A 12,082-nucleotide genomic window follows, 5' to 3' on the forward strand; every position below is an offset into this window, starting at 1 on the left:
AAATGGATTTTCTGGAGCTATAGAACTCCAAATGGCGCGCTCTCAATGGCGTTGGAAAGTAGACATCCAGAGCTTTCCAGAAATATATAATAGTTCATACTTTATTCGTGAATTTATGACGTAAAATGGCGCTCAACGCCAGTTCCATGTTGCTGTCTGGAGTAAAACGCCAGAAACACGTCACGACCCGGAGTTGAACGCCCAAAACACATTACAACTTGGTGTTCAACTCCAAAAGAAGCCTCAGCTCGTGGATAGATCAAGCTCAGCCCAAACACACACCAAGTGGGCCCCGGAAGTGGATTTATGCATCAATTACTTACTCATGTAAACCCGAGTAGCTAGTCTAGTATAAATAGGATAATTTACTATTGTATTAGACATCTTTGGTCTCAATTTTATTTTATTCTTCATCTGAGGAGACTATTGATCATGTTTTGGGGGGGCTGGCCATTCGGCCATTCCTGAACCTTTCACTTATGTATTTTCAACGGTGGAGTTTCTACACACCATAGATTAAGGGTGTGGATCTCTGTTGTACCTCAAGTTTCAATACAATTACTATTATTTTCTATCCAATTCGAATTATTCCTATTCTAAGATATTCGTTGCACTTCAACTTGATGAATGTGATGATCCGTGACACTCATCATCATTTTCACCTATGAACGCACGTGATTGACAACCACTTGTGTTCTACCTTAGGCCGGGCGCGTATCTCTTAGATTCCTTAAACAGAATCTTCGTGGTATAAGCTAGATTGATGGCGGCATTCATGGGAATCCGGAAAGTCTAAATCTTGTCTGTGGTATTCCGAGTAGGATTCTAGGATTGAATGACTGTGACGAGCTTCAAACTCTTGACGGCTGGGCGTTAGTGACAGACGCAAAAGAATCAAGGGATTCTATTCCAACCTGATCGAGAACCGACAGATGATTAGCCGTGCTATGACAGAGCATTTGGACCTTTTTCGCTGAGAGGATGGGATGTAGCCATTAACAATGGTGATGCCCTACATACAGCTTTCCATGGAAAGGAGTAAGAAGGATTGGATGAAGCAGTAGGAAGGCAGAGATTCAGGAGAAGCACAGCATCTCCATACACCTATCTGAAATTCCCATCATGGAAATACATGAGTAACTTTATCCTTATTTTATGTTTATTTACTATTATTTGATTTTCCAAATTCCATAATTTATTTAAATCCGCCTGACAGAGATTTACAAGATGACCATAGCTTGCTTCATACCAACAATCTTTGTGGGATCGACCCTTACTCACGTAAGGTTTATTACTTGGACGACCCAGTACACTTGCTGGTTAGTTGAACGGAGTTGTGACCACACATAGTAAAGAGCTATTATCTCAAATTAAATTTCATACAAGTACAAAGAGTACGAATTACAATTTCGTCCACCAATCCCAAATCTTGCTTTTACACCCATTTGTGTCAGGATCTGTATCTTTCCAGCTGGGTGATAAGTAATTTGAATTCTCACCACAGCTACCAAACAGCTTCCTAGACCCATTCAGTTGAGCTTTACACCAACCTTTGCGTTTAAACTTAAAGCTTCCAACCATAATGAACCTTGCAGGATAATTCTTACCACTGACCATCCTCCTCTTACTCTTAATGCCATAAAGAGCTCTAAGTTGACCATCCGTCTCCAGTAGCCCGTATTCAAGTGGAATTAGAAAGCTAAGGGATATGAATTTTACCCACTTGAATGTTGTGAAGGATGATGGCAACTTAGGGGGAGGTGTTTCTAATGAATTTGCAAGCTCCACTTCCTTGTGCTCTTTTCTGATAACTACCACCTCTTTGCAAGCTTCTTCAATTTCAACCTCTTCCTCTTGGTAGCTTTCTTCCAATTCAATCTCCTCTTCATTGCTTTCCAAGGGCATGGGAGGTTGTGCTTCTTCTTCTTGAATCTCCATCTCTTGATCAACCTCTTCCAAGTCTTCAACTGTGATATGTCTTGGAGGTTGTACACCCTCCTCAGCATCAATTTCAAACGTCTTAGAAGGGGGTTCTATAACTGGACTTTTCCATGGAGGTTCTGCATCTCCTAAGTCTTCAACCACTTCTTCTTCTTCAATAATTCTGGCTTCCTCCACTTGTTCCAGTACAAAGTCATGCTCCGTACTGTTCACTGGAGTTTCTAGTATCTCCTTCATGCTACGTTCTTCATTAGATTGTCCACATGAAGCCATGGGGGTTCCTTGAGTGTACGAACGTCGGGAAGCTAATTGATTTATCGCTTGATCCAGTTGGCGAAGGGTTACTTGAAGTTTTGCACATGTTTCCGTGAGACGATCTGTTGAATCTTGCTGCGCTCGGCTATCATAAATAGGATCAAAGTGCTCTTGGATTGATGGATATGGAGATGGCAAATATTGAGATGGTGGTTCTTAGGAGTAATTGGGCTGGAATTGGGGTGGTTCTATATATGGTTCATATGGCTCATAAGGTGGTTGGTATGGTGGTTGAGGGTTAGGGTCATATGGAAGTGAATGGTGAAAAGGGGCTTGTGAGTATGGTGGTTCAAAATTATATTGAGGAGGAAGGGGTTCATAGGCATATGGTGGGTCTTGTTGGTAGTCCAAAGAGTGCTCACGATAGCCATTGCCTTGATATGCATCACAGAATGGTTGTTAATAGTCCATTGGAGGTGGTTGTTGCCATAAGGGTTGATCAAATCCTTGTGACTCCTCCGATCTTTGATTGTTCCAACCATGGTGCATGTTGTCATTATAATCTCCTCTTCCTGCAACATAATTATAACCAGACTCAAAGCCAAAGGGGTTAGAGTTCATAGTAGTGAGAGATAATAAAAACAAAAACTATTCTCAAGGAATTGCAGGGAGGTATGTTCTTATTATTGGCTATGAAAAAGGTAAAATTGGGGTTTTTGAGTTCGGGCAATGGGCACAAGCATATTTAAATGACAAGTAAAATAAATTAACAATAATAAAATCTCTTGGCAAGGTATAAGAACTGGAAGTCCTATCCTAGTTATCCTTATCAATTGTGATGAGAATTGGATTTTTCTCCCACTTTGTTAACCTCTAACTATGAAGTTAAGTTAAGTGGAAGAATTGATTCGAATCTTCAAGTCCCAGTCTTTCCTTGGGAAGAGTTAGAGTTATTGGATCTCGAATCAATTCTTGAAGAATTCCAATTTTCAATCAACAATGAGTTTGATAACTCAAGAGTCACCAATTAATCAACCAAAGCCAAAAGGAAAAATATCTAAATTAAATTAAAAGCATTCATGTAAATAAAGCAATCAAACTACGTTTAAACATAAATTCAAATTCAACATAAAAGAGTTCATAAATTAAATTGGGAAAATAAGTAAAGGGAATATTAAACCTGGAATTTAGAAGAAAATTGTAAGTTGGAATAATAATAAATCCTAAATCCTTTAAGAGGAATCCTAATCCTAATCCTAAGAGAGAGGCGATAACTTCTCTCTCTAAAAACTACATCTAAAATAATAAAAAGTGAATTATGAATAGCAAGATTATGAATGGATGCATTCCCCCACTTTATAGCCTCTAATCTGTGTTCTCTAGGCCGAAAACTGGGTCAGAAACAGCCCAGAAGTCACTTCCAGCACTTTCTGGTCTGTACAGGTCGCGACCAAGTAACGCGGAGGCGTCGCCCATGCGGCCGCGCGGATTAATGTTCGCAGATGCGACGCGTCCACGTGGATCACATGTTTGTGTAGCCTAGCGTCAAGGCAACGATGGCAGATTATATATCAAATCGAAGCTCCGGATGTTAGCTTTCAAACGCAACTGAAACTGTGTCGTTTAGACCTGTGTAGCTAAAGTTATAATCATTTGAGTGTGAAGAGGTCAAGCTGGACAGCTTAGCAGTTTCTCCAACTTTTTGTATTCCTTCCACTTTTGCATGCTTCCTTTCCATCCTCTGAGCCATTCCTATCCTGTAATCTCTGAAATCACTTAACACAGATATCAAGGCATCTAATGGTAATAAGAGAGGATTAATAATAAGCAAATATAAGATCAAAGAAGCATGTTTTCAATCAAAGCACATAATCAGGAAGACAAATGTAAAACCATGCAAATAGTATGAATAAGTGGGTAAAGAGTTGATAAAATCCACTCAGTTAAGCACAAGATAAACCATAAAATAGTGGTTTATCAACCTCCCCACACTTAAACAATAGCATGTCCTCATGCTAAGCTCAAGAGAAACTATAAAGATGAAGAGGAATGGTAGGATGTATGAGATGCAACCTATGAATGCAACTAAATGCAAAATGTTTCTACCTACTTGGTTAAAAGTAAATAAATCTCCAAGAATAAATATGAACTGGATTTCACTAATTCAAATCATAAAAATGAAGTACAAATAGACTAGTAGAAGAAAATAGGTCATGAAAGCCGGGAACAAAGAATCAAGCATCGAACCTTCACTAGTAGTGTATATCACTCAAATCACTCAAGTGTTTTAGGTTCGATTCTCTCGATTCTCTACTAACCTTGCTTTCTAAGGCTTGCTCTTCATCTAACAATCAACATAAATTCAATGCATAGATACACATATCAAGAGGTCTTTTAAGGGTTGTAATGGGGTTAGGGTTAAGGTAGGATTGTATTTGGCCAAGTAGACTAAAATCTGAATCCTTAATTAACTTAAACTTTCCCACCTAACTTAAACAATCCATGTAATCATAATACAACATCTAACTATCCATTAACCATGTTTTCCACATATTCATGCATTCTAATTTCAAATATAACTCATATGCATTGCTTTCACCACTTAGTTTGGGGCATTTTGTCCCCTTTCACTTATTTTGCTCTTTTTTGTTTATATATATATATATATTCTTTTATTTTTCTCAATGCATATGATTAAATTATTGGATGCATGAATTATGTCCCAAACATTTCTTTCACATTTTTAGAAAATTCTAACATACTCAATTTTTAAACCAGATGTTTCCAAACCCACTTTTTCCCACACTTAATTCATAAGCATTCTCACTAGTCTAAGCTAACCAAGGATTCAAATTAAGGACATTATTGTTTTTCGCTTAGAGTTAATGATGTGCTAAAATAAAGAACAGATGGGTAAAAAAAATAGGCTCAAATTGGTTTGCAAGGGATAATGAAAGGTTAAGGTCATATGGGTATGTAACCTCAGCGAAACAAAGGCCTCAATCATATAAGTGCATGCATACATTAAATAATGGAAATATAGAATCAAGCAAGACAAAGATCACAATTTTAGAGAGAAATTAAAATGTAATGAATGAAATATGCAAATAAATAAAATGAAAGATAAGAAGAATGAAAAGGGAAAGAAGGGAAGAAGAAGTAAGTAAGAAAGGAGGGAGGAAAAATTAGGATTGGGGAAGAAAAGATAAGATATTTGGCAAATTAGGATAAGCTGTGCGGTGCAAGCGACGTGATCGTGTGGGGCACGCGGTCACGCAACTTGCGCTGATACTGATTGACGCGGTCGCGTCGGTCACGCGGTCGCGTGAAACAATTCATGGTACTGGCGCGAGGGCAGCCTCGCGCTCGCACAACTCTCTGTTCAAATTATTATTAGTGCGAAATTTTAAGTGACGCGATCGCATGGGGCAAGCGATCGCGTGAGTGGGCTTTAGAAGAATGTGACGGGGCCGCGTGGGTCACGTGGCCGCATGGGTAGAATTGTGCGTTCAGCACCAATCCAGCACCACTCTAGCACAATAATTGGTTGTGCACCCTTTTACGTCGAAATCCAGGGCACGCGGTCACGTGGGAGGCCATTATTCCCATGTGACGCGGTCGCGTGGGACGATTTGTGCCATTGGCACGCCTCCAGCCACTCTCTCGCGTGACTCTCTGTTCGTTTTTATTTTTCTCCCCTCTCCTTGCGACCCGGACGCGTCACTGATGTGGTCGCGTCGCGTGGCATTTTTTTATATGCATGAAAAATGCAGAATTCAATGCTAATATGAATGTTATGCAAAACTCCAGGTTGAATACAATAAGATAAAATAAGACTCGGAAACAAATAAAACTAGATAAAAATGAAAAAGAAACAATCATGCCATAATGGGTTGTCTCCCACCTAGCACTTTTAGTTAAAGTCCTTAAGTTGGACATTCTGGTGAGCTCCTTGTTATGGTGGATTGTTCTTGTACTGATCCAGGAATCTCCACCAATGTTTGCAAATCCAATATCCTCCGGGATCCCAAACTAGGCATGTAAAGCCCTTAAGAAGCTTCAAACAGATTCTTAGGCTCCAGGGGTGAGTAATGTCAGAGCAAATTCCAGGATCCCAAATCTTGCTTTTACACCCATTTGTGTCGGGATTTGTATCTTTCCAGGTGGGTGATAAGTAATTTGAATTCTCACTGCAGCTACCAAACAGCTTCCTAGACCCATTCAGTTGAGCTTTACACCAACCTTTGCGTTTAAACTTAAAGCTTCCAACCATGATGAACCTTGCAGGACAATTCTTACCACTGACCATCTTCCTCTTACTCTTAATGCCACAAAGAGCTCTAAGTTGACCATCCGTTTCCAATAGCCCATATTCAAGTGGGATTAGAAAGCTAAGGGATATGAATTTTACCCACTTGAATGTTGTGAAGGATGATGGCAACTTAGGGGGAGGTGTTTCTAATGAATTTGCAAGCTCCACTCCCTTGTGCTCTTTTCTGATAACTACCACTTCTTTGCAAGCTTCTTCAATTTCAACCTCTTCCTCTTGGTAGCTTTCTTCCAATTCAATCTCCTCTTCATTTCTTTCCAAGGGCATGGGAGGTTGTGCTTCTTCTTCTTGAATCTCCATCTCTTGATCAACCTCTTCCAAGTCTTCAACTGTGATATGTCTTGGAGGTTGTACATCCTCCTCAGCATCAATTTCAAACGTCTTGGAAGGGGGTTCTATGACTGGACTTTTCCATGGAGGTTCTGCATCTCCTAAGTCTTTAACCACTTCTTCTTCTTCAATAATTCCGGCTTCCTCCACTTTTCCAGTACATAGTCATGCTCTGTACTGTTCACTGGAGTTTCTAGTATCTCCTTCATGCTACGTTCTTCATTAGATTGTCCACATGAAGCCATGGGGGTTCCTTGAGTGTCCAAACGTCGGGAAGCTAATTGATTTATCGCTTGATCCAGTTGGCGAAGGGTTACTTGAAGTTTTGCACATGTTTCCGTGAGACGATCCGTTGAATCTTGATGCGCTCAGCTATCATAAGTAGGATCATAGTGCTCTTGGATTGATGGATATGGAGATGGCAAATATTGAGGTGGTGGTTCTTGGGAGTAATTGGGCTGGAATTGGGGTGGTTCTATATATGGTTCATATGGCTCATAAGGTGGTTGGTATGGTGGTTGAGGGTTAGGGTCATATGGAAGTGAATGGTGAAAAGGGGCTTGTGAGTATGGTGGTTCAAAATTATATTGAGGAGGAGGGGGTTCATAGGCATATGGTGGGTCTTGTTGGTAGTCCAAAGAGTGCTCACCATAGCCATTACCTTGATATGCATCACAGAATGGTTGTCGATAGTCCATTGGAGGTGGTTGTTGCCATAAGGGTTGATCAAATCCTTGTGGCTCCTCCCATCTTTGATTGTTCCAACCATGGTGCATGTTGTCATTATAATATCCTCTTCCTGCAACATAATTATAACCAGACTCATAGCCAAAGGGGTGAGAGTTCATAGTAGTGAGGTATGTTCTTATTATTGGCTATGAAAAAGGTAAAATTGGGGTTTTTGAAATTTGGGCAATGGGCACAAGAATATTTAAATGACAAGTAAAATAAATTAACAATAATAAAATCTCTTGGCAAGGTATAAGAACTGGAAGTCCTATCCTAGTTATCCTTATCAATTGTGATGAGAATTGGATTTTTCTCCACTTTGTTAACCTCTAACTATGAACGTAAGTTAAGTGGATGAATTAATTCGAATCCTCAAGTCCCAGTCTTTCCTTGGGAACAGTTAGAGTTATTGGATCTCGAATCAATTCTTGAAGAATTCCATTTTTCAATCAACAATGAGTTTGATAACTCAAGAGTCACCAATTAATCAACCAAAGCCAAAAGGGAAAATATCTAAATTAAATTAAAAGCATTCATGTAAATAAAGCAATCAAACTACGTTTAAACATAAATTCAAATTCAACATAAAAGAGTTCATAAATTAAATTGGGAAAATAAGTAAAGGGAATATTAAACTTGGAATTCAAAAGAAAATTGTAAGTTGGAATAATAATAAATCCTAAATCCTTTAGGAGGAATCCTAATCCTAATCCTAAGAGAGAGGAGAGAACCTCTCTCTCTCTAAAAACTACATCTAAAATAATAAAAAGTGAATTATGAATAGCATGATTATGAATGGATGCATTCCCCCACTTTATAGCCTCTAATCTGTGTTTTCTGGGCCGAAAATTGGGTCAGAAACAGCTCAGAAGTCACTTCCAGCACTTTCTGGTCCGTACAGGTCGCGGCCAAGTGACGCGGAGGCGTCGCCCACGCGGCCACGCAGATTAAAGTTCATAGATGCGACATGTCTGCGTGGATCACGCGTTCGCGAAGTTTAGCATCAGGGCAACTATGGCATATTATATATCAAATCGAAGCCCCAGACGTTAGCTTTCGAACGCAACTAGAACCGCGTTGTTTAGACCTCTGTAGCTAAAGTTATAGCCATTTGAGTGCGAAGAGGTCAGGCTGGACAGCTTAGCAGTTTCTCCAACTTTTTGTATTCCTTCCACTTTTGCATGCTTCCTTTCCATCCTCTGAGCCATTCCTGCCCTGTAATCTCTGAAATCACTTAACACACATATCAAGGTATCTAATGGTAATAAGAGAGGATTAATAATAAGCAAATATAAGATCAAAGAAGCATATTTTCAATCAAAGCACATAATCAGGAAGGCAAATGTAAAACCATGCAAATAGTATGAATAAGTGGGTAAAGAGTTGATAAAATCCACTCAGTTAAGCACAAGGTAAACCATAAAATAGTGGATTATCAGGCATCTTCTTGTTAAGTCCTTAAACCTCTCCCATGCCTCATAGAGAGTCTCACCATCCTGTTTCCTGAAAGTTTGCACCTTAGCTCTCAGCCTTTTAATTCTTTGAGGGGAGTAGAATCTTGCCAAAAACTTGTTTACCACCTCCTCCCAATTTGTTAAGCTATCCTTTGGGAAGGACTCCAGCCACTTAGATGCTTTGTCCCTGAGTGAGAAGGGGAACAAAAGCAATCTATAGACATTTGGATGAATGCCATTAGACTTCACAATGTCACATATTCTTAGGAAGGTGGTTAGATGTTGATTGGGGTCTTCTTGGGCACTTCCTCCGAATGAACAGTTGTTCTGAACAAGGGTGATGAGCTGGGGTTTTAATTCAAAGTTGTTAGCATGTGTGGTGGGATTTTGGATGCTACTTCCATAATTTCCTGGGTTTGGATTGATGTAAGAGCCTAGAACTCTCCTTTCTTGCCCAGCATGATTCACAGGGCCTTATCTGGCATGGTTGTGAGCTTCTTCTTCATGGTTGTTTTCCATGTTCTCTTCCATGTTTGTTTCAAAGTACTCTTCCTCTTCCTCAGCACCAACAACTCTTTTCCCTCTTGCTTCCCTCCTCAATATACGGAGGGTCCTCTCAGGTTCAGAATCAAAGGAAGTTGAAGCTCCACATCGTCTCCCTATCATATAACTAATAGAGCACACAGCAAGAAAACAAACGAAGTGATTATTCTTGTTAGAGTGATTGTTAGTGTGAGTGGTGCAAATTATCAAACAGTTAGTGGGTTAGTGAGTAGAATCGTAGGTAAATTCAAAGAAAAACAAAACAACAAGGGGATAGGGCAAATTAATCAATAAAAAGAAAATGCTCAATCTAGTGAACTTCCAACTTAATCATTGTCGATACAAAATCAAACCCCGAAAACAGCGCCATAAACTTTATGCACGAAAACTTATCTCTCAATAAATTTCCCTTCGGCAAGTATACCGAATTTTCGTCAAGTAAAAACTCACAATAGAGTGAGGTCAAATCCCACAGGGATTGATTGGTCAAGCAACTTTAGTTGGAAGAGTGTGCTAGTTGAGCTAAATAGAATATAGTTGAGATTTGCAGGAAATTACATGGTGGAAAAGTAAATTGCAGAAAATAAAGTGAAGAATCTTAAATGGGGATTTGGGAAGAAGAACATGGAAATAAATGGCAGAAAGTAAAGAGAATGGGTAAGATCAGAGATGGGGGATTCATTGGGCTTAGGAGATGTTGCATTCTCCGGATTGAGTTCATTCTCATCTCTTCCTCAATCGATGCATTCATTAATCTCCTTGGCAATCTAAAGTGATTGGATCCCAATTCCTTGGCAATCCAATCTCTCTAAACTTGAACAATTCCCCAATTCCTTGATTTAATTGCTCATGGGAAGAGATGAAGTATGGTCACTGATTATACCACATGTATTTCCAAATCAAAGTGTTGGGAGGATTACATGTCACTATATCCGCCCAAACCCCAATTTGGTCCAACATGAGAAAGCATTTCTAGCATGATCTCCTCATCCTTTTTCCAAGGCTCAGAAAAGATCCAATTATGGAGAGTTTTCCAAGACAACTAACCAATTAGATTAAAATCGAAAGGTTTCTAGTAAATCAAGAGAAAAGAAAGAGGAAAAAGAATGAAAACTATAATTGATCCATCAAATTGAAACAGAGCTCCCTAACCCAATGAAAGGGGTTTAGTTGTTCAGAGCTCTGGAAATGGAAATGAAAAAGGGTAGAACAGAATACATGAAGAAAGTAAATATACAGAATGTAGTTCTCCAAAAGTGCCAAGCTTCTCTATAGTTCAAAACTACCCCTATATATACTACTCTTCTTGATCTTCTAGTGAGTTCTTCAAGTCTTGGATATGGGCCTTTGATCTTTAGTTGAAGCAGTTACAATCTTCAGTGGGCTCAGCTTTGTTTGCAGAAAAGTGTGAGTTATTCATGGGCGTTAGTTAGAACGTTAGTGGCGTTAATGTTAAGTGAGGATGTGGGTTCGAGAACGTTAGTGACAATCACCTTTTCCACTAACGTTCCAACCCAAAATGATCAACGTTAACTTCAATGTTAGTGGCATTAACGTGACCACTAACGTTGCCCCTTGGTCCTTCGCAAACGTTATTGGCATTCACCTTTTCCAATAACGTTGCACTTTGCCTCTTTTCCCCACGTTAGAGTCCATGTTAGTGTAACTAACGTGGCTCTTAATGTGGGCATGCCTAAGCTTCGAGAGCGTTAGTGACACTTACCTTTGTCACTAACGCTTCAAATGTCCCTTCTTCCCATGTTAGAGTTCATGTTAGTTGGATTAACGTGACTACTAACGTGGTGGTGATAGCCATCTCCAATGTTAGTGACAAAGGTGAGTGTCACTAACGTTGGCCTATCATGCTTGACTCCACGTTACTCTTCATGTTAGTGGTCTTAACGTGACCACTAACGTGGGCAATGTTGGCTTAGCCCAACGTTAGTGACAAAGGTGAGTGTCACTAACGTTGGCACTTTCTTCTTCCTCCATGTTAGAGTTCACGTTAACTAAGTTAACGTGACTCTTAACGTGGCCAATTGTGCCAATTCGGAGCGTTAGTGGCATTCACCTTTACCACTAATGCTGGAGCTCCCTTTTCCTCCACGTTAACTACCATGTTAATGTAGTTAACGTGGCAATTAACGTGGGCTATGATGGCTTCGAAGGCGTTATTGGCGATCACTTTTTTCATTAACGCTACAAGCTTCTTCCCATTCCACGTTAGTGGTCACCTTAACTAGATTAACGTGGCTACTAACGTGGCTCTTTCTTGCTTCCTTTGTCCTGAATTCAAGCAAATAAAGTGCATCAAAGCTTTATTCCAAGTTATGAGATCATGCATTATCCAATTTGTCATTTAATTCTTGCATAATCCTTATGAAATCATGTAAAATTCACAATGTTTGCTTGAATCAAGGTGTAAGTGTATTTTCATCCAAAACTTGCCTATTTACTAAGAAAATGCATGAAACTACCCTAAAACAGTGAAGAAAAGGTC

Source organism: Arachis duranensis, chromosome 6 (genome assembly GCF_000817695.3).
Source record: "Arachis duranensis cultivar V14167 chromosome 6, aradu.V14167.gnm2.J7QH, whole genome shotgun sequence".
NCBI lineage: Eukaryota > Viridiplantae > Streptophyta > Magnoliopsida > Fabales > Fabaceae > Arachis > Arachis duranensis.